Below are 24,398 nucleotides of genomic sequence, written 5' to 3'. Positions count from 1 at the left end.
TTCATGGCACTTCGAACTGGGACTGTGTTTGGAGACAATGTTCATTGATTGATTAATTGATTGATTGAGACATGGTCTTACTAGTAGCCCTGCCTCCCCTGGTCTGGAACTCACTCTGTGGGGTGACCTCAGGCTCACAGAGATACACATGCCTCTGCCTCCCTGGGATTAAAGGCAAGCAGCTACCATGTCTGGCAGGAGACAGGGCTTTAAGGAGATGATTGTGGCTACGTGAGGTCATATAAGAAGGTCCAGTGCAATATGACTGGTGCCTGAACAAGATGAAAGTGGGATCTGATAGTTCTGGGAGGTGTGGCATGTATTCCCAAAAGGCCTGGAGCTCCCTCTTGACCTTTGGAGACTCTGACATTCTGAGAATTTTTTTTTCAGTGTCAAAATTGGTTGGGAAAGAAATTCAAGAACAGTTTTGAGGATGCTTCAACTGGCAAAAATGTTTTGTTAAGAAAACTGAAGCCTAGAGATGCTGTTTTCAGGGATTGATCCCGAGGAGACAATTGTGCACGGATAAGAGTTGTTGATGCTGGGATCTTTGATGTTAGTGGGAATGAAGACTAAACCCTAATGGTGATGAATGGCAGCCTGCTTCAAGTCTATGACCTCCAGTAGACCCTTTGCAGCCAGCAAGAAGACCATGCACATGACATACAGAATGCAAACTCTGCCCTTTAGACCACGGTGCTGAGGCCACCTACATGACAGCAACTGAATAGACTGAGCCTGGATGATCGTTAGAGAACGTGACTAGTGCAGAACCACCAGCCTAGACTTCTATGCCAGAGCAAGAAATAAGTTTCTGTCACTATACTAGTTTTCTTGTTTTCTGCCCCTTGTAGTTGAATATGTACAAATGTGACCAAATCACAGTAATTAGTATATTCAAGTATTTGTCATTTCTTACTAGTAGAACATTCTGTTCTGTTTTTAGATACTCTTTTCATTTTCACCAGTGTTTTAGGATAGTAAACAAAATTGTGGATTTTATTACAGCCTTTCCATGTGTGTGCCCACAGTGAACGTGTGTGCTCATGACACTAGCAGTCACTGTTTCTGGACTGCAGGACACGGTGGCTTATCTTTTCCCCAGACACATTTTACAACAAGTCAGAAGAAAAATATGATTCTCTTTACTTCTGCCCTCAAGTTTCAGTTCAGTGATCAAATTCTCACCTGCCTTCAGCCTGTCCACAGAGCTGTGACTCTGAACGACGGCTCATCCCACTTCTCTGCTTACCTGATGCCGAGGCTGAAGCTTAGTCTGCAAGAATGCATCTTCAATGCAGTGCTCTGCAGTGAGGATGAAAAAAGAGGAAAACAGAGGCGGTAGCTACAGCAACCATGAAGCCAGCTTGTGTCTCCAGGAGGAAGACAGTCACATCTGCATCAGTATTTCATTCACTTATTCAGTACACAGGTCTGCATGGTCTTAGGTTCCTGACACAGTTTGGGACAAGTGTTGGAGGACCAAACAAGAGTCTTAGCTTCCATAAAGTACATATTCTTTAAAAGGCACAGCCTCAAGAGTCACATATTCATCCATATTTTTAACTAAGATAATTGTACAGAGTTATAGAGGACAATTTGATGTTGGGATAAATGTTTACCTTGTAAAATGGCTAAAATCAGTGTAATCAGCATGTCAACTCATTTCAAAGATCTCCTATCCCATGGTTATGGTGATACATCCAAAATGCTTTAGCCAGTGTGACAGATATGCAAGATTATTTTTGACCATAGTGACACTGTAGTCTGTAACTTCTGAAAGGAGTCTGACAGTGACACATGCCTGTAATCCCCAGGCTCAGCGAGGTGGAGGGAGGCGGATCTCTTTAAGTTAGAGGCCAGCCTGGTCTACAAAGCGAGTCCAGGACAGCCAAGGATACACAGAGAAACCCTGTCTCAAAAAACAAAACAAATAAGCAAACAAACAAAACGTCTGAAAGGAAACATAAAGAAGAAAACAACACAAGCACATAAAGTAAGGTCACGTGAAGACTCCAGGATTAGATCATCACCTACAGGAAAAGAGCTAGAAGGAAGGTGGTCCACAGCCAGCTGCCTTCGGATTTATTGCCCTCAACACTGAGTAAACTAACTCCTGATAGTCAAGGCACCTGGTGTGTGAAATTTTGTTAACTACCTGGTACAGACAGCATCCAGGGACAGGGAAGGTCAGTACATGTTCCAGAAGTTTTTTTTTTTTTGAGGCCAGGAGCGGCAGTATTTCCAGTCTTTGTAAGGCTAGAGCCATCAGGGTTTCTGTCTCTCGATCCAAGCTCTGTAGTGTGCAGCTGGCTGACTGGCTGGGTGATAAATAGCTTCAAAACTATAATGAAGAAAGCCTCCTTTTAGATTACTGTTGCTAGTCTTAGCAACTTAATCCATTCTGCTGAGAATTGTCATATGAATATCTTGTGTGTTTTCACAAGCAACAAATTCGACTTGTTCATTTATTTTACAAATGAGTTTTGATTTACCTTGAATTTTTAAGCAAATAACCAGGCTTCCTAGCAGAGTAACTTTTGCCCTAGTAACTGTTTTACTATTAAACTCCTTGTTGTAAATGTTGCAAGCTCAATTGGAATAAATTTAACCTTCCTTAATTGAGTTAGGTTTTATTAAAGTTATAGAACTATGGATAATTAAGTCAAGAACAATAAACCACATGGTATTCTAGAGGGAAAAAAAAATCAATGCATGCAAATCCTATTGCTGTTTTTTCTAGAGATGCTAAATTAGGGACTGCAAACTGCTTTGGTATGCTAAATTTGAGCCTCTTCTTTAGTGTATATATTAGCAGAGGGATTGTTTTCTAAAGTAATGGAGATGCTTCAGACAATGACATTAACTTCTTGTTTTCTGTCTTTCTGAATACAGATACTCCATTTTCAAGTATTTTTTAAAAAGAGCAACTGTTTGGCACATCATTAGTACTTTCTGTAAGGTCTCTGTAAGTAGCAATGCTCTGAGATTTGGCTTTAAGCAAAGCGAGTAGGTGGTAAATAATTCTTTTAAATAGGCTTAAGTAAGATTGTTTTTTCTGCAATAGTGATTATTTATATTCCTTAGTCATTGGGTATTGGTAGAGTGGTTACATTATTAAATATTTTGAAACTAGTTTGAAGTTTGAGATAGTAAGATATAGATTTATTTGTTCATCTTTGCTTCTACAGAGCTATTTGAAAAATGTGTAGAAGAATATTTGGAGATTTTCTTCCTCCTTTGATTCTACTTTATCAGTCGGGTGTTATGGGATAAGATTTGTATAAAGGTTAATAGAGAAATTAAATGGAAACACATAGACGATATTTCTAAGAAAACTACATAAGAATAGGTGTGGGAACCATGCAAAGAAAAAGTCACAGAAAAAAAAGTCATGATGCACTGTGTATATACATTATGTGCAATTACATTCTTTCTCTGTCTATTTTAATTTTGATCATTGATTTTGCTTCCACTTTTCTTCCTTCCCTCCCCTTTCTTTCCTATTATCCTCCTCTTTGCCTAGCAGCCTGGCTCACAGTATTATCTCACTGTGACTCTTCAGGTGCATGCTGAGTCTTCTGGAAGCCTCTAGGAGCTAGACTGAGTTCAATTGTGATCCACACAGCAGCCTCACAAATCCTTTTGTTCATCGGCTCTCTATAATAGCTTCTATATGTTTTGCTCTGCTTCTTTTTCCAGTTTAAAATCATGTACAGGAAACAACAATTTTAATATCAGAATGGCTCTTTCTTAAAGTGGGATGCCCACAGGTGTTCATCCAAGGCAATTAAACTCAGAATAGCATAGGCACTTGTTAGAAATATAGATGTAAGTCCTATGCTCTACTCTTTGATTTCTCAGACTCTCTGTATTTCTAAAATGCTTCCAGTGAGGTTCTAACTTAGAAAGAAGTGGGACTTGAGTCACTAGATACATATATCTCCATATATATCAACCATCCCAATGGCTTCTTTGGCTTAGTTTTCATTTATATATGAGAGTTTGCATAATATCTAGCAACATCTCTGCCTTTCACTATTTTGCACTTGACTTGCTAGTTGGTGTGCTTGCAATCATTTTGATTCCTGTGTTTGCTAATTATTTTGATTCTGATGAAATGTTACCATATTGATATCCATTGTGCCCAAAGCCAACTTCCATGTTTACTTTTTTATACTCTCAGGTTCATTACTGTTTTTAGCCACTACTTTTTAACTTATAAACTATGAATTATTGGGTAGATATGTCCTGTCATCCATTTATTGTTCTTCACCAATGATGTATGCCTTTTCTTTATTAAGAATTAAGTGGATTTCCTAAACAAACTTAGAACAGAAATTACTAAATTGTTAAAAAAAAAATGAAAAAGTAAAGCTATTGTAGATTGGCTGTTTTGAATAAAATATTTGGAGATAGATTAAAAAAGAAGTGAGAAAGAACGGATTCCAAAGTCAACATGTTTGTAGACACAGAGGACTGTGGGTGAAGAGAAAAGAAAAGGTAGTGTCATTGATTGCCACAACAATAATTTGCAGGTCTTGTGCTTTATCAGATTCTCCTAATAATACAGGCATAAATAAAAGAGTGAAGGTCTTTGTCTATCTGTATTGGATTCATACTGGTAGGAGGCAGGTAGTCAATAATCAATCAATAATTCATTAAATAAATGTTAATATTAAGACAGATGATAAATACTACAAAGCCAATGACGTGATGTGCTAGAATTACTGTGTGTTTTCCTTGTACCAGGAAAACAAGAAAGCACACAATTCCTGGACCAGAGACAACCACACAAGATTTAAGACTATGCCTGGTAAAGGCCAGCAGAGCAAAGGTTCTATGATGAAAAGTGAGTTTGGAACTTGTGAGGAGCCACAAAAATGTCTCTGAGAGCAGTAGACAATAGTAAGGAGTGGTGGGGAGTAGAAGAGTTAGCTGTTCCAGGGTTGTTCAAGAATTTTAATAATATAAACTAAAAACCATGTAGGTAAGACATGACTTTTTTCTTAACAGCAAGTGGAGAAATCCTGCAGAAACCATGAACGTGTTTCAGAAGCTAAGATAGCTTGTTGGGCAAGGAAGAGAGGAGGGTTATGGTTTTGGAGCTGGCGTAGCAGAGTAGTGTGTGAGACTTGTTGACTGACTTACATGCAAGATACATGCTTGGTGCATCTGCAATGATGGTGCTGTTTACTGAAAGAGAGGTGTTTCCTCCTCCACTCTTTCACACTACTGAGATTATTTAAAATGGAACAGCACTTCTAGTTGTTGAAACATCTATGCTATGTTCTCAACCAACTTGCACATTGACCTATTTATATAGATCTTCTGAACTTAACCTTCTAATGTGTACTGTTGGCACTAGACAAGATCTTGAATGAGCCCAGCCAAGTTATGTACACCACAGCAACGCTAACTTTTCCATAAGAATCCAAACTTTTGAGCTGGGAATACAGATTAGTGGTAAAATGAAGTCTTAAATTCAATTCCCAGTAAAACATCCCAGCTGGTCTGACCATACTCTATCCTGTCAATAAGGCCATGTGTCTCACTAGTGACGTGTTACTTCAGGTCACTTCAGCACATGCCATCTGTAATGATGGAGGATCTGGAAAGCTTTCATGTTCATTTGAAGATCTTGAACTTTAATTACCAACTGAATACAATGTGATTCTCATTTATATACAAACATGTGACCATATTATTATGTTCTTACAGGAATATGTAATTGACTAAAGGCTATTTCTTACACCACTAAGCCTAGGGGTTAGAGAATACTAGACAAGCTCAGCAAAAATAAGACATCTTGTTACTTGTGTAAATTAATGGGAGCTCAGCTGTGATGTATCATTAGAACATGCATGTTGCTCTACATGCATATGTTAATCATATATGACTACAAAGCAGTGTATTTACATATTGCCAAAAAACAATGTATTTATATTGTTAACATAGTCATACTTTAAAAGGTAACATCATAACCACTTGTTGGCATGGATACCACTACATGAATACATGTAGTTCAGTGATATTAAAAATATTCATTATGTTATACAACTATTACCACATCCATCTCTGCAGTTCATTTTAAAAACAATTATTGTATGTATTTAAGATATACAACATGATATTTAAATATTCTTATGAATAGTGAAATGGATAATTCAGCAGACAAATTATAACCCAGTAGCTCACAGAGGAACAATTATTTTTGTGGTGAGTGTTACAAAGAATGTACTAGTTTTGCAAAATATTGCATAGAATGTATGATTAAGTGGAGTCCCCTTGCAGCAATCAGACCTCCAGATTTACTCATTTCTGAAATCTGCGACCTTGTATCTCCTATCATTTACTCTTAACTCCTACTAACCTCACTATGTTATTGTCTATGTACGTATTCAACATTTTATTTGTTTGATTTGTGTGTGAGTGTGCATGTGTGTGCATGTGTTCATATGCTTGTGTGCATGTGTGACACTGTCAATAAAGTGTGTGTCACAAAGCTCCAAGACTTGTGTTTGACTCCCAGACCCTACATAAAAATTATATCTATAATCCTAGCACTTGGGAGGCAGAGACATAAGAATGCCAGGGGCTTGCTGACTTATCAGTATAGCCAAATTGGTGAATTATAGGTTAGTAAGAGACTGTCTTAGGATTTTCCATTGCTGTGAAGAGACATCATGACCAAGGCAACTCTTACATTATAAAGGCTAACATTTAATTGGGGCTAGCTTACAGTTTTAGAGGTTTAGTCCATTATCATCATGATGGGACACATGGCAGCATACAGGCAGATGTGGAGTTAGAGGAGCTGAGACTTCTACATCTTGATCAGAAGGCAGCTAAGAGGAGACTGTCACACTGGGTGTAGCTTGAGTTTAAGAGACCTCAGCCCCACTGTGACACACTTCCTCAACAAGGCCACACCCACTCCAAAAGCCCCCCCCCAAAAGTGTCGCTCCCAATGGGCCAAGCATCCAAACACATGAGTCTCTGGGGGTCTTGCGGTAGGTGGGTAGTTTAATTTAAACCATCTCAGAGACCTTGTTTCAAAACATAAGATAGAGAGGGATTTAGATACTCAACATGGACCTCTAGAGTCCACATACATGGACACTTATATACACAGCACACACACACACACACACACATGTGCACGCACGCACATGTGCACACACAGACAGAGCTGTGGGCTTTGTGTGTGTGTGTGTGTGTGTGTGTGTGTGTGTGTGTGTGCACGTGTGCGTGTGCGTGTGTTGACATACTGAAGGTCATAAGTGCTCTTGTTTTTGTGTTCTGGTTTGTTTCAGTTTTCTTAATGTTTCCCAGACTCACCCATGCTGTAGCAAATGGCTAGGTGCCCTTCTTCAACACAGATTAATGTCCTCCTGTGTATACTTTGCAGGTATGCTATATTTTCTTATCCAGTCATCTGAAAATGCAAATTTTGCTTGTTGCCATATCATGGTTGTTGTGAACAATGCAGCAGTGAGCATGAGTGTAGATGTGTCTATAAGATAATAATTTTATTTCCTTTGGACATTTATCTAGTGGCAGGGTTGCTGGAGTGTATGTTACTTACAGTCTTATATATTTTTTTAAAAGTTTGTTCTTAATTTTAAACATGTATCTCTGTGTGGGCACATACACTCTTGTGGTGAGTGCACTGAGAGTACACTTCCTTCCAGGAAGCCATTATGAGATGAAATGGAAGAAAGGCATGGATGTGATATTTAATAGGATTAACAGAAGAAAGGGGAGAATGCAGAGGTTCTGTAAAATACTTAAGTTAGCATCTGCTTAGTAGGTTCTTAGCCCCAGGATTCCTCGCAGCCCAAAGGGAGAAGCTATTACTTTCTTTTTCTCTGTGGCTTGGTCTTCTGTCTTTCCCACACACCCCGTTCTTTCTTTGTGCCAGGAAACAAGCTCAGTGACTGCCCAGCTCACTGTGAGTCACTGCTACAGAACCTATCAGCACCACCACAGTTTTCCATTCAAGTGGGGCTGAACAATTAGTCCCTAGGGTTGCTGAATCATGCATTTGCAGCTTGTAGCTTTGCTTTTGGCTGCTGCTGTAGAATCAATCAATCAGCAGCAGCTGCATCTAAATGGAGACATTTTATACTTTGAGTACAAACTATGATTTGGGATTTTGATACATCAATTCATAAATTTAGGCTCATATTTTTCATGGATACTGGACAAATTGAATTATTTTTAAAAGTGGAGTGGGTTTCATGTTTAAAGAAGCCTGCATAATTGCCTTTAGCTTTTTTCTATATTTAAACATTTCTTTGAGGGAGAAAGCATAGCGTCTAATACCTTTGAAGCCAGAATTAAAGTGCATTAAAGCTTTCTTGAAACTTGTTATCTGTCATCCTAAATCCTCTTGAAGTTAGGTATAAAGAATAATAGATATGTATGCAGTCAGGATACTGAAGATTTTTACTGGCTTTGGGATTAGAAGATTTTCAACTATCAGTGTCTAAGCTTCAACTGCCTGGCAGTCTTGACAAGGCCAAAATAAGATTCTAATGGCTGTGATTGTAGAGCGTGGTTTTTCATTAGATGATGCAACGTGTCAATTAATAGGGTATTGAGATAAAGGAATAAAAACTAGATTAAGTTTAAACTTTTTCATGGATGATAAGAAAATCCATTTTCGAGTTACAGTGCATGGAATATATACTACAGAGGCAAAGTGAGAATACCTTACTAGTTACAAGATGGCCTTCGGTCCTTGAAAGACCTATTGGCTCCTTATACTCATTTCCACACACCTACACCCCCCCACACACACACACTATGAAACTGCAACACTGAATAATGGCAGCAACTTACGAAGAAATTTTGATCAGCGATTTTATTTGCTTCTCATCTTTCTCCACATCCCTTACTGTCTGAACACTGAGCATTTGCAGTCATCAGTGGTGTCTCTCATCTCAACAGAAAGCCTGGAAGCTGTTTCATGTATTTACACAAAAGTAAGTACTGTGCATGTTTTAACATGACCATCCTCTTTTAAAGCCATGTATTACAAGTCCAGGCCTAATATTTGAACACTGAGTATGTGTCTATAAGACACACCAATACCAAGGTAATATTTGTTCCCCTGGCTAATCCTTATGGATAAATTAAGTTTCTTTCTTATGGCTACTGCATCTCATGAAACCCCCAAGTTTAGAAAGCCAGCTTAAGATCATTGGGTGAAAGACGTAGACTAGGTGTCCAGTAAGAAACTCAGAGGACAGAGGACTTGCCAGGCTTCTGCCTCCAGTAGAGTGAAGCTATCCATCCACAAAGAGATAAACTTAAGGTTCAGTTTTCTTGTAGCTAAGCATCATCGGACATTTACCTGTGTCTTTAAGGGTATGCTTACCAGAAAAGACTATGATGTTCATATTAACTTACTTTCCCTGGTTTCTGAGGCTTGGTGGAGAGCCAGAGCCTCTCAGCCGGAGGGAGAGATCTCAGCCAGGAGTACTGTGAGGCTTCCCAGGATACGGTGATGAGGTTCTTATTACCTATGTTACTGGATTCCTGTATCTCACCAAGGCTCACAGACAAACAGGCTATGAACAGAGGGAGAACAGCACCATTGGCTGTTAGTCAGTGAGGTCGTCTGTCCATGTGCCTTCCCAGTGGTGCTGATCTCATTGTGTATTTGAAGGAAAGGTCCTTCTGTGGGGAGCTATGATGCTTTTACTGCTCACTGAGTTTTATTAAACAGTTTTCCTTGTGCTGTCTATAATGAAGGGAGGGAATGTAAATTTTTTTCTTGTCATAGGGTCTTGTATTACATTAAATTTATTTTATTTTATTTATTATTATTATTTTACATATACATTTATATTATTACACTTAAATACAATAAACTACATACAGCAAGAACTATGAAACAATCAGGAATTATAAAAATGTTACATTGTTTTACAATTAAGCTCAGTTATTTAGGGGTTAAGATGTTTTTAGGTCTAGATAGATGTTTTAAGTTGCTAGAGATGAGATATGATAGATACTGATTTACATTAATTTTTTACTTTGACTGTTCTGTTCTTATGTCCATAGTTTATACTTAAAGGGGAAGGGCCCCAGGCCCTCTTGCCCATGTCTCAGTTGCTGTAGGCTAGAACATATACAACACAAAATGGAATTCAGGGTCGAGCAAATTCAGCTTGGAATCATGGGTCAGTTACTAATCTGTGTTACCTCTATGTGGGAAATGCCCTGAATTTCTTAGGGCCTTGTTTTCCTCATTTCTGAAATGGGTGGAGCCATTGACTCCTCTCCTCTTTTATTGAACTCAGTGTCCTTTGCTGAGCTCTTGCTTTCAGTTGGGCATTGCCTCAGCACTGGGAATGCAATGGAAGCCAGTGTGGAAAACTCTTTAGTCTCACTTCAGGATATGTCATTCTTTTTATGTTTTGTGTTTTTTTGTTTTTGTTTTTCTGAGACAGGCTTTCTCTGTGTATCCTTGCCTGTCCTGGACTAGCTTTGTGGACTAAGCTGGCCTGAAACTCATAGAGATCTGCCTGCCTCTGTCTCCAGAGTGCTGGGATCACAGGTATGTGCCTCTGTGCTCAGCAGGATATGCCGTTCTTATGTGTGAAAAAGCAGGCCAGTCTGTCTCCCACCAGGTAGAGATGAGATTGTTTCTGGAGCTAAGGGAGGGCTTTCTGAGGAGGTGACAGTTTATTCACTCATCCATTTCACCTATATTATCTCACTTAAACCTCAAAACTCCTCTATAACATAGATAATTCTATTTTACTGAAGAAAATTAAGGTCTAGTGTGGCTAAGTAGTTGATTCAAAAACTGTCAATTTAGAAATAAAATCTCAGTTTATTGCTTTCATTCTTAACACAATTCTTTTTTTTCTTAACACAATTCTTAAAACAATTGTGCTTCTGTATGTTAGCTTGTGTTGAGAGATTTATGAAGATGAAATTTCTGGAGATCCTGAATATCAGGATTTTAGACTGAAGAAAATAGTTTTATTTTATTCAGAAACACACATACACACACACAGATGATAGATAGATAGATAGATAGATAGATAGATAGATAGATAGATGCTAGATAAATGGACTGATAGATACTCCAGATACAGCAAGCTAACACCAAAGGTGGAACTCTATGTTAGACTAATATATGCCTTGAAGAACGGTAGCACAGACAAGTACAACATAATATTTATTAGTTGTAAGTTCACTAGAAAGGAAGCAAAGAGAAAGAGGAAAATATGGTCAGAAACCATTACTGTGGTTTCCAAAGGAAGAAATGGACCAGGCAGGGCATGCATGCGTAGAGTTGGATATATGGAATGACTTCCGCAGGCTTTGGAGGTGAAGAATGTCCCAGTGTGTAGTTCTAGACTGTTTGGAGGTGAAGAATGCCCTAGTGTGTGGTTCTAGAATGCTTGGAGGTGAAGAATGCCCTAGTGTGTGGTTCTAGACTGTTTGGAGGTGAAGAATGCCCTAGTGTGTGGTTCTAGAATGCTTGGAGATGAAGAATGCCCTAGTGTGTGGTTCTAGACTGTTTGGAGGTGAAGAATGCCCTAGTGTGTGGTTCTAGACTGTTTGGAGGTGAAGAATGTCCCAGTGTGTAGTTCTAGACTGTTTGGAGGTGAAGAATGTCCCAGTGTGTGGTTCTAGACTGTTTGGAGGTGAAGAATGTCCTAGTGTGTGGTTCTAGAATGCTTGGAGATGAAGAATGCCCTAGTGTGTGGTTCTAGACTGTTTGGAGGTGAAGAATGCCCTAGTGTGTGGTTCTAGACTGTTTGGAGGTGAAGAATGTCCCAGTGTGTGGTTCTAGACTGATTAAAGCAGTTGGATTAGAGTCTGAGAAGAATCTGTTCTCTGTCTCTTCACCCAATCTCCCAGTCTTATCTACATAGTTCTGCAACAAAGCCCCTGCTGCAGCCCCTTTCCCTCCTGCCAACATCCCCTGTGGATTTCACAGACCATCCCTTCCTAATTTCCCTCCCCAATTCCTCTCCTGTATCCCAGACCCCAACACCAGCAGGTATTCCCTATGAATATACCAGTGGAGCAGGGCATTAAAACAGAAAACACACAGCCATCGCACTCTTTGAAAACATACTATAAGTACTGATCATACTATGTTTAGGAATATAAATGTGTATGCATATTACATATACACATGCAATAACAATTAGGAAAGAAAAGAGGCCATGAATTTGAAGGAGTGTGTGGAGAGGAAAATGGGAAAGCTTGAAGGGAGGAAAAGCAAGGGAGAAATGTTATAATTACATTATGATATCAAAATAATACTTAAAAAGCAAAAAAAATAAAAAAAAATTGCCGTGATCCAGCTGTTTTCTAGAAAGCTATGGCTTTCTAGAGAGGCAACAACAGAGAATATAGCAGAACCACAGATACATTCATGAACAAAGAACTAGCAGACAAGGAGGTGCAAAGCTGACAGTCCTGAAGATAAGGTAGGTTAGGGAGGAACTGATGATGACATTATCACTAGCACAAAAGGAATATTAAGCCAAGCTGTTAAAAATTAAATTGGCAAAGGAATGTTTAATAGTAGTTGATATGTAAAATCAGTTAAGTGTGAATCTTTCTCGTATGCTTTTGATATTAATTTTGGTATTTTTCATGTGTCTAAGGCATATACAGTATTTGTTTTCATATTATAAAAGTGGATTTTGAGAGATGACCAAGCCATTAAGTCTTGTTTGTGTTTATAGAAACCAAATAGTGACAGCTTGGTCACATTTCTTTACTAGTGAGACATTTTTTCAGCTCCTAAGCTGAAGACAAACATGGGCCAGGTAAGGAAGCATGGTAACTGGAAGGCAGAAGACATTGCTCAGGCTGCACACATTGGCTAAGATGGAGCGAGTCTACTTGGAGGCTTGCGCTTTTCAGCCTGTGCCTTTTGAATATGGGGATTTCAAGGGAGTGGGTGGCACAGACAGACTTTATGACATGATGGGAATTCATACACTAGGAAAACCCACCTAAAATGAACTGGAGGTAAAGTAGGGGCATGAGAGTAAATTGACTTTGGAAGTGAATGAAGATACAGAGCTGCTGGAAGATTCAGATGCTCAAAGAAAACAGAGAACCCCTGACAGCTAGGAAACTCAGGACACAGTGATGAAGTAAGAGATGCCTTTACCCTTGGAGACATAGGAATGGTTTTAGGTACTTAGAGGAATGAAATCATGGGGACATGAAGGATTTTGCAGAGTCTTCTACTTGATGGTTTAGTGGATTGTGCACGCTGTCTTTGGTTTGGGCTTATATGTAAATGTGCAAACCTGAAGATGAATCTAGAAGTCTGTGCTTCAAGCTCTTAGGTGTTTGCCATTACTTGGAGGTTTTGAAATCATCACTCACAGTTTTGTACAGAGGACTCAAGGATATTTTTGGTTCCTAGGATTACACTGGGATATACTCTCTAAGTGTATTTATTTGGGGACAGTGGATAAAGGAGAGATAAGAAGACAAAAATAAATGGAGAGAAATAGGTTTTTACTTATGAATATAACCTGGTTTTAGCATTGTTAACTTACTGCAAAAGCTACTGCCCTGCTTTGTTCTTTACTACAGCCCAGGGAACAGAGAACAAATTCTCAAAAATAAAATTGTTTTCATACTTATTGTATAGTCAAAACATATGGTAGCATATACACTTGTAGGTATCCTCCATCTTATAACATCAGAAGAACAGAGAACATATTTCTTCCACCTCAGTACCTAGTTGGATTTCACAATTAAGCTCAAAAGAAATTTATTTTTCCTTCATTCCAATTCTGAATATTTAAGGACCAGGGAAAGCTATTGTTAAATACATCAAGAGAAAAAGAAATTTGTTTCTGAATTTGGAGATAGAAGCAGGTTTTCGAGTAGAGGAAAGATAGAAGACTTGTTTGGTAGGCAGGAGAGATGGTTCAGAGGTTAAGAGCACTGGCTGTTCTTCCAAAGGTCCTGAGATCAATTCTCAGCAACCACAAGGTGGCTCACAACCATCCATAATGAAATCTGGTGCCCTCTTCTGGCCTGCATGAGTTACATTCAGGTAGAACATTGTATACATTTAAAAAAAGAGAAAGGAAGGAAGGAGGGAAGGAAGGAAGGAAGGAAGGAAGGAAGGAAGGAAGGAAGGAAGGAAAAGAAATGATTCCCAGGAATGAACACACTGCCACCTAAAGGAGGAGGCAGGTCTAAAAGCAGGAACGCAGAAGGAGAGGTTCTCTGCCAGCTGATCCCAGCCAACTTTCCCAAGAAGGGAGCTCTGACACCTGAAGAACGGCATATCCGAAAAAAAAACGTTGATGAGCAGTGGTCCCTCAAAACCATGCTGCCTTCAGCTATGCATCTAATGACTTCGTCTTTTTAAAATCTGCCTCAGTGTCTCAAGAGAAGCTTTCTTCCTCACCATCGGGTGCTCCCCAAGGCATTTGCATATCAATAGACATGTGATATTGCTTATCAGTAGTGTAACCTTCTGCTTACAGGAGCACAAAGCTTTCAGAATGTGTGTAGCTTGTAGTCAGCAAAGACATTTGAGAGATTTGGTTTGGTCAACAAAAAACCGCAGTTTTTTGCTCATTTTTTCTTCTCTTCTTCCTGCTCTCTCCTCCCCTTCTCTCTTCCTTTCATTATTTACCTTCTCTTCAGATCTTTAAAGAAACATTCTAGTGTACATTATCTTTATCTTTAAACAAAACCCTTCCGTGTCCCATTGTGTGCTGCAGGTGGCTGGAAGCCTGAGCTTCATATGCTGAAATAGCCTTCTTGCCAGAAAAAAATGTTTCTATCTTAAATGCCCAATAAATATGCTTCATTGTAAGAGGTACACAATTCTATAAATGTGGCTTATCATGATACAGTCTGTTTAAGGCTGGGTGTGTACTGTAAATGTTCAGAAGAGAAGATGGAAGAGGCAAGATCACACACACACACACACACACACACACACACACACACACACACACACACGGAAGAGATTGGATAGTGCAGAAAATCAATAGCTGACTTACTTCCACTTAAATCCACTTTCTAACTAAAAGTCCTGGAGACTAGAGACCCAAGGTCCCTGCAGCACATTTAAACACTCCCACTGAAAACAGTTTTATGTCATTTATTTATAGTCTGCTTCGGTCTTTCTGAAGTGCTAGTATTGATGTGTATTTCATAAGAATCATATAGTTTTAAAATAAATTTTGCTTTTTTGTTGTTGCAGCCTTCATACGTGACTGTGTGGTATAATCATGTTTCATGTCTTCTTTAAGTGTTTCAGTTTTGAATGATTACAACGAATGCCAGAGCCACCGTGTGCTTTACCACCAATGGTGAACTACTTACCTTGGCAATTCTGCCTACTCAGGGCATCAGGCCATGAGAGAAAGGCTGAAAATGGAGTTTCTACAACACTTTGCAAGTGAAGGAAAGCAAGGTGGCTTTTCGGTTGGTTGATTGTTCGCTTGTTGGTCTTTTTTTTTTTTTCTTAATTGTCTATGGTTGTGAGTTAAATATTAAACATGATTACAGGACTAGGTTAAATTGAAGCATATGTGTGAATCTAAGGTTATTATCCATGTGTAGGGAGCCAACCTTTTTGGTCATCATACTATGGGCTAATTTGCAAGGGTCATAACCAGGCAATCATATACAGTAGGGTTTTCTAATCAATGTTTTCCTGGTAACTAACTATTCTTAATCTGTTAAGGAAGTAGCATAGAAACACAGTTTAATTATTACTTTCCAGTAGAAATATGGAGAAGTTTTGTCTTTAATGGAAATTTGTCAAAATGTCTGAAGTCAATTTCTCATGATATGACTTTTTCATCAGGAAGATATTTTTATTATTGAAATTATCAAAAGAGCAAGGAAAAGAAAAAGCAAGCCCCAGCACATTTAGGTAGGATTTTGTACCCAAGCCAGATGAAATCACAATCAGTTTGAGTTTTTAAAGGGAACAAAAGCTTTATGCAAACTGAGAAATTACCCAGGAAGGAGAAACAGCCTTCCATCTGGCTGGCTGCCAGTTTTCATGTTTATTCTCACATTCTTTATACTTGCACAATCTAACACATCTATCCTTCCCACAGGAGTTACTCTGATATGCGTTGCACATTAATATGCACATTTAAACGAGGAGTCAGCTTCCAGGTTATAATAAAAACCACTTATAAAAAGTACTTTCCTGATTTCAAATCTTTAAAACAGCCACAACAGATAAAATTATTTTTCAAGGAAGGTAAGTTGGGTTTTATGATTTCTTTCTAAATGTTCAAAATTTATTTTATTAGTTATTTTATAGTGTGTCCCTAAATGAATACATTCATATCAGGCCAAGGGGAAGGAAGCCCAGGACTGAGAAGGCTCTCTAATGAGCCATGCAGAACAGGAATAACGACATATGCATTCCGCAAATGGACCATTAATTGGAAAAAGAACCAAAGTGTGAAGACATAATCCTATAGGATGGAACTCAAAATAGTGATATATTTTAAGGCATTAGAACTTTCAATTTACTTTTGTGAAAGAAAAAGTAAAGGTAAATGTGAAATCTAATTTTTTTCTTCATCTACCTCAGCCACAATATTTCCATTATGCCATTGTGGAAACATTGAAGAAGAAATTTTTTTTTGAGAAAAATTTCAGTTAAAGAAGCGCTCTCCTCTTGAACTAATCCATTTTTCTTGCTTTTTAAATAGGCTATATATCCACTGTGGTGGTTTACTCTCTCAGGTGCTGCAGAAACTGACTAAGGCATGATATTGTGACTGCAGGAGAGACAAGGACGTGCCAGCACCAATGGGTCCCAAATTGAACCTGAGCTGTGTTTAGATGAAGTCATCTTCTACACTGGGATCTGTTTGAGAGTAATAGCTAATTCCAAGTGGACCACAGGCTCGCTCTGGTCTGTCTGGGATGCACTGAAAATATGGTCAGCTAGCTCCTTCAAAAGAACAGCTCACTTGCAGTTGAGTTCTGACCATGGCAACACATACCTTCCCCCTCCCCCGTCTTTTCCTTTCTCTGAAGGAAAAGCCAGTTTCTTTCTTGTTCAAAGTCTGCTCATTTTTTGCTAATCATTATTTCTCTTACTCCCATTCATGGCTTTTCTTTACCTTCCTTTTCTCTGTATATTATTTTATCATGCCACATAAAGGCAGTGCTTTGTAGACTGTTGTAGGTGAAAGGATGTGATGTGGAAATTGGTAGTTTGAGGACTGGAGGAACAGATGGGTTTTCACACTCCATCTTTGCTTCAGTTATGAAAGCTCCATTTTTCTATTTTATTTGTTCTTCCCAGTCAGCTTTTTGTGAGAGTAAATAAGTTGGCTATTTTTCTTTTTTCTTTTTTTTTCTTTTTTTTTTTTTTTTTAGTGAATCTGTGATTTGGCTTTAGATGACCTCTGAAACTGTATTCTTTATCTCTCTCTCTCTCTCTCTCTCTCTTTTTTTTTCTTTTTTGAGTAAAGGACCTATACTATGTTTCTCATTTATTAAGGAAGTTAACAATAAATTAAGAAGAAATGGTCAAGAACTGTGTATGATACCTGAGTTTTCTAAAGAATGTATGGTTTAGAAATTATACACTCGGGATTTGAAACTTCTGCTCACTGACAGATCATCCTGAATGTTTCAACTAGATTACTGATGAAATGATACTGGGATGACGAAAGGGTTCTGGATTTTCAGAGGAAAGGAAAAAGAATGCTATTTGAACTCCCTCCTGATGTAGTCATTCTAGTATTTATGTGGGCATTCTTGATATATGGGGGATTTATATGTTCTTGTTCAATAGCCTTCACTGAGACATGACCAAACAGGAAAAATATTGAATCCCATCAAGTATAAACAAAAATTCTAACCTTAGACTTAAAACAGTATTTGCCATTTCTTCTGATCCTCTATTGGTCAGTTATTTCTTCAGTGCTGTTTGGGGTCATCCAGTCTGTGCCTTGGTTGAGAACATGGCCTGGAGCCCTTGATTCACCACCTGGAGTCTTGTCCTATACCCTTTCCCCAGGACACTCTTCTATGGCTCTTGGCAGGTTTGAGACTGTTTCAAAGAGAGTGAGACTCAGCGAAGAGTTTATAACCTCTGCTTGTGAAATGTGAGGCAATCCGTAGTAAAGAAAGTTCCATACCCAGGTAGAGAAGCAGTAAGAGAGGTACGCCTTAAATATGGTGAGTAGAGAGCTAGTGTGGTGTCCTGCACCCAAAGGAACTTGTGAAAATGTTTGTTAGACAGAAGCAGAATCTATCACTTTGTTAAATCCAACTTAAAAAAATTTATGTACTGATCTAATTTTGGAAAAACTCGCGATTTAAAAATCTTTGGAGGGCAGAAAAGAAAACAACCAAGTATTCTATTTAAAAATCTCCATAAAGCATTGAGGAATGAAAGTCAATGGGCACATAGGCTTGACTAGTGAAGTGAAACTGAATTAACAATTTGAGAGTCATTCTTATGAGTGTTTTAATAAAAATTGACTCTAAGCAAAGGCTGATAAAGATCCATTAATAAAGTTTAAGTAAAATTAAGCACATATACAAGGAGGCCGCAAATATTATTATGGTTACTTCTAGGGGCACTAATAATGTTTTTCGTACTATGTTGTTTGTGACTAAACATTATGCAGAAACCAATGCTAACATGAAAATACTGAAAATTTTTTGAACTAAAAATATTTTAAAAATACAGAGAATCCAATAAGCTAAACACCAAAGTGGGATGGAGAACAACAACAACAATAGACTACTACTACTACTATTACTACTACTACTACTACTACTAAATAATAATAATGAACAAAAAATGCCATAGAACTGAAAAGAACAAAGAATTCTCAAAAGAAAAAAATCCAAATGACTAAGGAATATTTTAAAAACCTGTTCAACATCATTAGCTCTCAAGGAAATGTAAAGTAAAAGTATTTGAGATTTCATCTCACCTCAGTCAGAATGGTTACCATCATGAAAACAAATGATGACAAATGCTGGCAAAGATGTGGGGAAGCCTTACTCACTGTTGGTAGGAGTGTAAACTAGTTCAGCCACTATGGGACTCAGGATGGAAATTCCTGAAAAACATGAAAATAGAACTACAGTATGGTCACCTATATACCACTGCTGGGCATGTACTCAGAGGACTCTATCCTACTACAGGGCATCTCTCTGTGAATGTGTTCATTGCTGGTCCATTTACACTAGCCAGGAAGTAGAATCAGCTTAAGTGCCAATCAACTCATGAATAGATAATAAAAACGTGGTACATATACACAATAGAATTTTGTTTAGTTATAAAGAAAAAGGAAATTAAGAAACTTGCAGGAAAATTAATGAAACTGGAAGTCATTATAAATTAGTTAAACCAGGACAAGAAAGACAAATGCCCATATTCTCTCTCATAAATAGATACTAGCTTCTGAGGTTTAGATTTATGTGTTTAATTATGAGTGTCTATGGAGATCAGGAATCTAAAACAGCCCACAAAAGAGCCATGAAAAGAGACTTTAAGGTGTGAGTAGATGGTACATATGTGATATGAAAGTGAGGTCCTATGGGCTAAATGTTTAAATTGAGATAGGGAAGGGATGGGGGGAAAAGTGAAATAAGGGGTGAAGTATGTTAGCCAAAACTAAACATGTATGAAAAATACTTAGGAAACCCACTACTTTGTAAAAATAATTACAATAAAATTGTTTGACCACCCACAACCTACATGGATGGATGGTTCCTTCAGAAGGCACACTGGTCATTAAGTGAAAAATCTTAGTACGAGACATAGAATCTTACCTACAAGTTATTGGTGAACTAGGCTTCAGGTGCTTCCAAAACACCACAGACCACTACCATAGCTTTTGGTTCTTCAACATTTGTAAGACCTATTGATGAAGACACAACATATGCTGGTTGTAGAACATAAAGAAATTAAGCTGGAACTGACCTACAACTGTCTACCTGCTAGCTAGCCTACATAATGCTGGAGGGGGCTATGCAAACCGTTGTCTTGAATGCTACAATGCTGTGATGTGCCCAAGGTGCAATACTGGTAAGTCTGTTTACTGGTGTAATCAACTTCTTTACCACCACCACCACCACCACCAGCACCAGCACCACCACCAGCACCAGCACCACCAGGACCAGCACCAGCACCAGCACCAGCACCACAAGCACCAGCACCACCACCACCATCATCATCATCATCATCATCATCATCACATTTGAGGCCTGCTCCACAGGAAGGAATACATGTCTGGTACTGTAAACCTAGTCAAAAGCTGCTGGTTTAGGAGGCCATAGGCTATAGTAAGCCTGTACACCTACTACTGTGGTTTTGCTAAATGGAGACTTTGTTAATTTGCTTTCTAAGTATTTATTTATATAGTTAGTGATGCTATCACCTTTGGCTAGAAAAGCCCCCAGCTTTTCTGTGGGCAGCAACTAATAGAGGCTTATAACTGCTAAAAATGCTAAGAACAAGTGAGTGTTGAACGCTTGGTCCTAAATGGGACATCTATACCAATTCTTCTCCCCGCTGCTCAAGCCAGGCTCAGGAAACACTGTGGAAGAGGGAACAGAAAACAATGGAAGAGCTGGAGGATGAGGAGGAGCGCTGTGAAATGCTGTCCTCTGAAGGGAACTGGAGTGTGAGAGGAGATGTGCGGGTGGCATTTGGGGGGAAGGCAGTGGGTTAGGGTTAGGGTTAGATATGATCAAGATACATTGTATACAAGTATGAAAGGTCAAGGAATAAATAAAATGTGTTTTTAAATTGAAAACATGGTGTGAAATTGCCAGAGATTGACCAACTCATAAATGCTCTTAAATATTTTCAGGACGACTAAGTATGAATAAAAACAGATAAGGATTGTATGTCTCCTTTAGAGGTTTCAAACCAGCAGAAAAATTGCAATTTAGGTAGCAATGCTGAAAACATTGTTAGCTAATAAGAGTTAGATCTCTTCTTCACTGTAATTCATACTCAAGTAAAAACAATAGAGTAAGACTAATTGGTTCACTTGTCTACACAAAAATAAAAGAGGGTTCTTTCAGTATATATCTGTATCTCTTGGTATAGTGATAAACTTGAAGAGTAGTATCCAGTCTCTAAATATACACGGAAAGCGTTGTTATATGCTGATAGGCATACGTCCTTCTAGCCATTCCATGGTTGTGTAGAGGATCGTCTGCTTTCACCCCTAACAGATGCAAAGCGGAATTTTGCGCACCTGTCCTCAAATGTTGAACCTTCCTCAAAACTCGGTTTTCCCAGGGTGGTTAGGAAAATCGGCTTGACACCCCCCGCCCCGCCCCCAATCTCCTGAGAATCTCGTTAACATCTCTTAGTTTCTAAAGTCTCTGAATATAAAGATAGTAACTTGGGAGTTGGAGTGAAAAGGTGAAACAAGATTTTAATTTGTCAGCGGAGGTTTTTCTGTTGAGAGTGAAAGAAAGAGTCCAGGCCAAGCTACAGACTGAAGTTCAGACAGTGCATAACGCCCGTGATTAAGCATAACTTGATCCTGGCAGACAGTATTCAGGGCGTGAATGCTTTGATTTATAAAACCCGTCTTTGTAAGGAAGATAGAGGAGTTGCTTTAATAGACAAGCTGAGTACCCACCTCTGAATCTCAGAAGGAAATCGTTCTACTCTAAGGGCTTTGAGGAGGGAGGGCTGTAAGACAGGGCCTGCTCTGATGGACAGGCTGTGGGAGAGGAACTATGTAATTCTGTGCATTGACTGTGGCTAATTCAAAAGGCGCTAATTGTTCCCCAGCTGCCAAGTCTGAAACCCAACAACTGCTGCATCTCTTCCGAGAGCTGAGAGTGATGGAAGGAAGCTAACAGTGTGTTTGAGGAGGAAGAATGTGCTTTGCTTCAGCAGTATGCTGCAGTATCCCAGCATGCACTGCGGGAAGCAGGGGCGCGGGGAGTGGCTGGAATTATGTCTATTTGTGTTTGTTAGTATGGTCTATAGTTTATTTTTTCCCCGTCAAGGAATGCTTGCCTTATTTGATTTATTCAAGAAAGCGCCCTTTACCAACAGCCACAGAGGGATGATTTGTGAGCGGGAGAGCGGAGGCCCAAGACAGAATGTCTGGGAATCTGCGCATCTTGTGGAGCACACAGGCAGCACACAGGCAGCATAGCTGGCTCCATCTAAGGAAAAACAGCTAGACAAGCTCTAGGAGGCTACGAGCTCTTGCTTAGGACAGACCTACCCAAAAGTGGTTTTCTAAACAGCAGACGAGCTTAGATAAGACCAGGAGGAAGCACAGGTTAGTTATTTCAAATATATACATACATATTTATCATTTATTAATAAAATTCCAGTACTTTGGGCTATAGCATGAGGAAAGATTACCAACTACACTTCACATCTAAATGATCAAGTTTACTTATTAATCCTACTCTGCCAATTTCTTCATTTTTCTAATTTAGTATTCTGAACTGTGTTCTTCGTTTCTCGGTCTTTTCTCCACCCCTCCCATGGCGTTTGATAGTCAATTATGAGATAATCTGGCTTAGTTTGATGACATCTGTTCAAAGACTGTGACTTCTTGTTAGCAATTTGCGCTCATCTGTCGTGGTCAAAGTGCAGTCAGGGATTGCCCATCAGCATTATTGTACCTCCACCTGGCGTTTGCCTTCCCTCATCTTTAAAAACAAAACAAAACACAAAACAAAAAACCACGAACAAACAAAAGCAAAAACAAAAAAACCAAACCGAACCGAACAACACCACCACCAACAAAAGCGACAAAAAAACTCTACTTCATACTCGTGTCTAAGTTTGTAAAGAGTTTTCCAGTTTTAAAGTTTGTAGCAAAGTATATAAAAAGGTGTGCCTTACAGGCAATCTGTATGTGATCCTAGTAAATGTCTGATGAACTTTACCACCTCCCTGGACAACCTGGCATGTGAGCTTAGGTAAACCATATTTGCTTTGATCTTCCTCTTGGTAATTTCCCATCCATTCATCTCCATCCCACTCCTGGGCTATCAGCTCCCACTGCTGCACTGTATTTGGTGTTGAGATGACTCTCACTCCTGTGATAACTCTATTCAAGCATTTCCGTTTTGGTCATGATGGACCTGAATAAAGTCTGCCTTACTGTGCTTTAACAGGGATTACTGAATAAGAGTTGTATTGCTTTATTTTCTGTATAAATAAGCACTTATCTCATCAGGGGAAGATCAGTATTTCTCATTAGGGTTTCAAAGAGGAACGGAAGCTGCTGTTTCATGATGTCTTCACTGGCAGGCTCACTTTGGTCTCTTTTACTCTTCATTTTTTCTTAGCTTCTTTATGCCTCCTGGATGCTGTGGCTAGAAATATATATTTTTGTAAGCATAGAAAATTTTGTTGTATGTGTTTATATCAGAAATAGAAAAGAATGACATAATTGGGCCCAGAGTCCCTACCTGAATTCTGAGCACGGTTTGGGCCCAGAATCCCTGGCTGAGCTCAGTGGGCGCGCGGTTCGGCCCCTTAGGCTCTAGCTGAGCTCACTGTGCGGTTTGGGCCCAGAGACATTTTTTCTTAAAAATATAGAACTGTCTTATTTTCTGCCTTTGGTTTATTTTCCTAACCATAAGTCATTAGATATTTTAAATCAAAGGAAAAAATAAACCAAACTTAAAAAAAAATCTGGATTTCTTTTTGTTTAGAAAATGTAAAAAAAAAAAACAAATGATTTATTATTTTGAAGAGATTGCCTCTCAAACCCCAACATTTTACAAATATTTAAATAACAGGTTATTATAAGGACATTTAAATCACATTTAAAGAATATATACAGAGTCTAAAATCTCCCTTGCCTTTCACATTTACTTTATGTGCAATATTTTTTTTCTGCCTTTCGTAGGAGGCCAGGTGGGACGTTTTCTGACATTACATTGACACTTGGGAGGTTTTGGTTTTTGCAGTACTTTGTATTTTGAAATTTTGAATTGGGGTGGTTCAATCTGTAAATTGGTCTGGAAGAAACTATTAGTATAAAGGTTAGTTAAGAAATGAAGGTGAGCACAGAAGAATGTTGAAGCACAGACTGGCACTTATAAAGGCCAGGGATGGAAACTGACCTTAATCCTGCTGACTGACAGAAGCAAGGAATTTAAGAGAGAACGGCAAAGGATCAAAGCACAAAGGAGAAGAGAGCTAGAGGCAGAGAACACAGGCGTGCCTGATAACAGTTGGTTTTAAACAGAACAGCAATTAACACATAGGAAAACAGAGAAGATATTGGAAGCATTAGATTATCTGATGGCTTCTATTTGACCCACACTCTATTTCTGCCATGACTTCTGCAGTCTTAAACATTTCCTTTGAGTATCTGGGTAAGAAGTATTCATTCTTTTGGTGTGTATTTAAGATGTAGCTTGCA

Source organism: Acomys minous, assembly GCF_964271855.1.
Source record: "Acomys minous genome assembly, chromosome: 9".
Classification (NCBI taxonomy): Eukaryota; Metazoa; Chordata; class Mammalia; order Rodentia; family Muridae; genus Acomys; species Acomys minous.
This window is presented reverse-complemented; position numbering follows the sequence as displayed.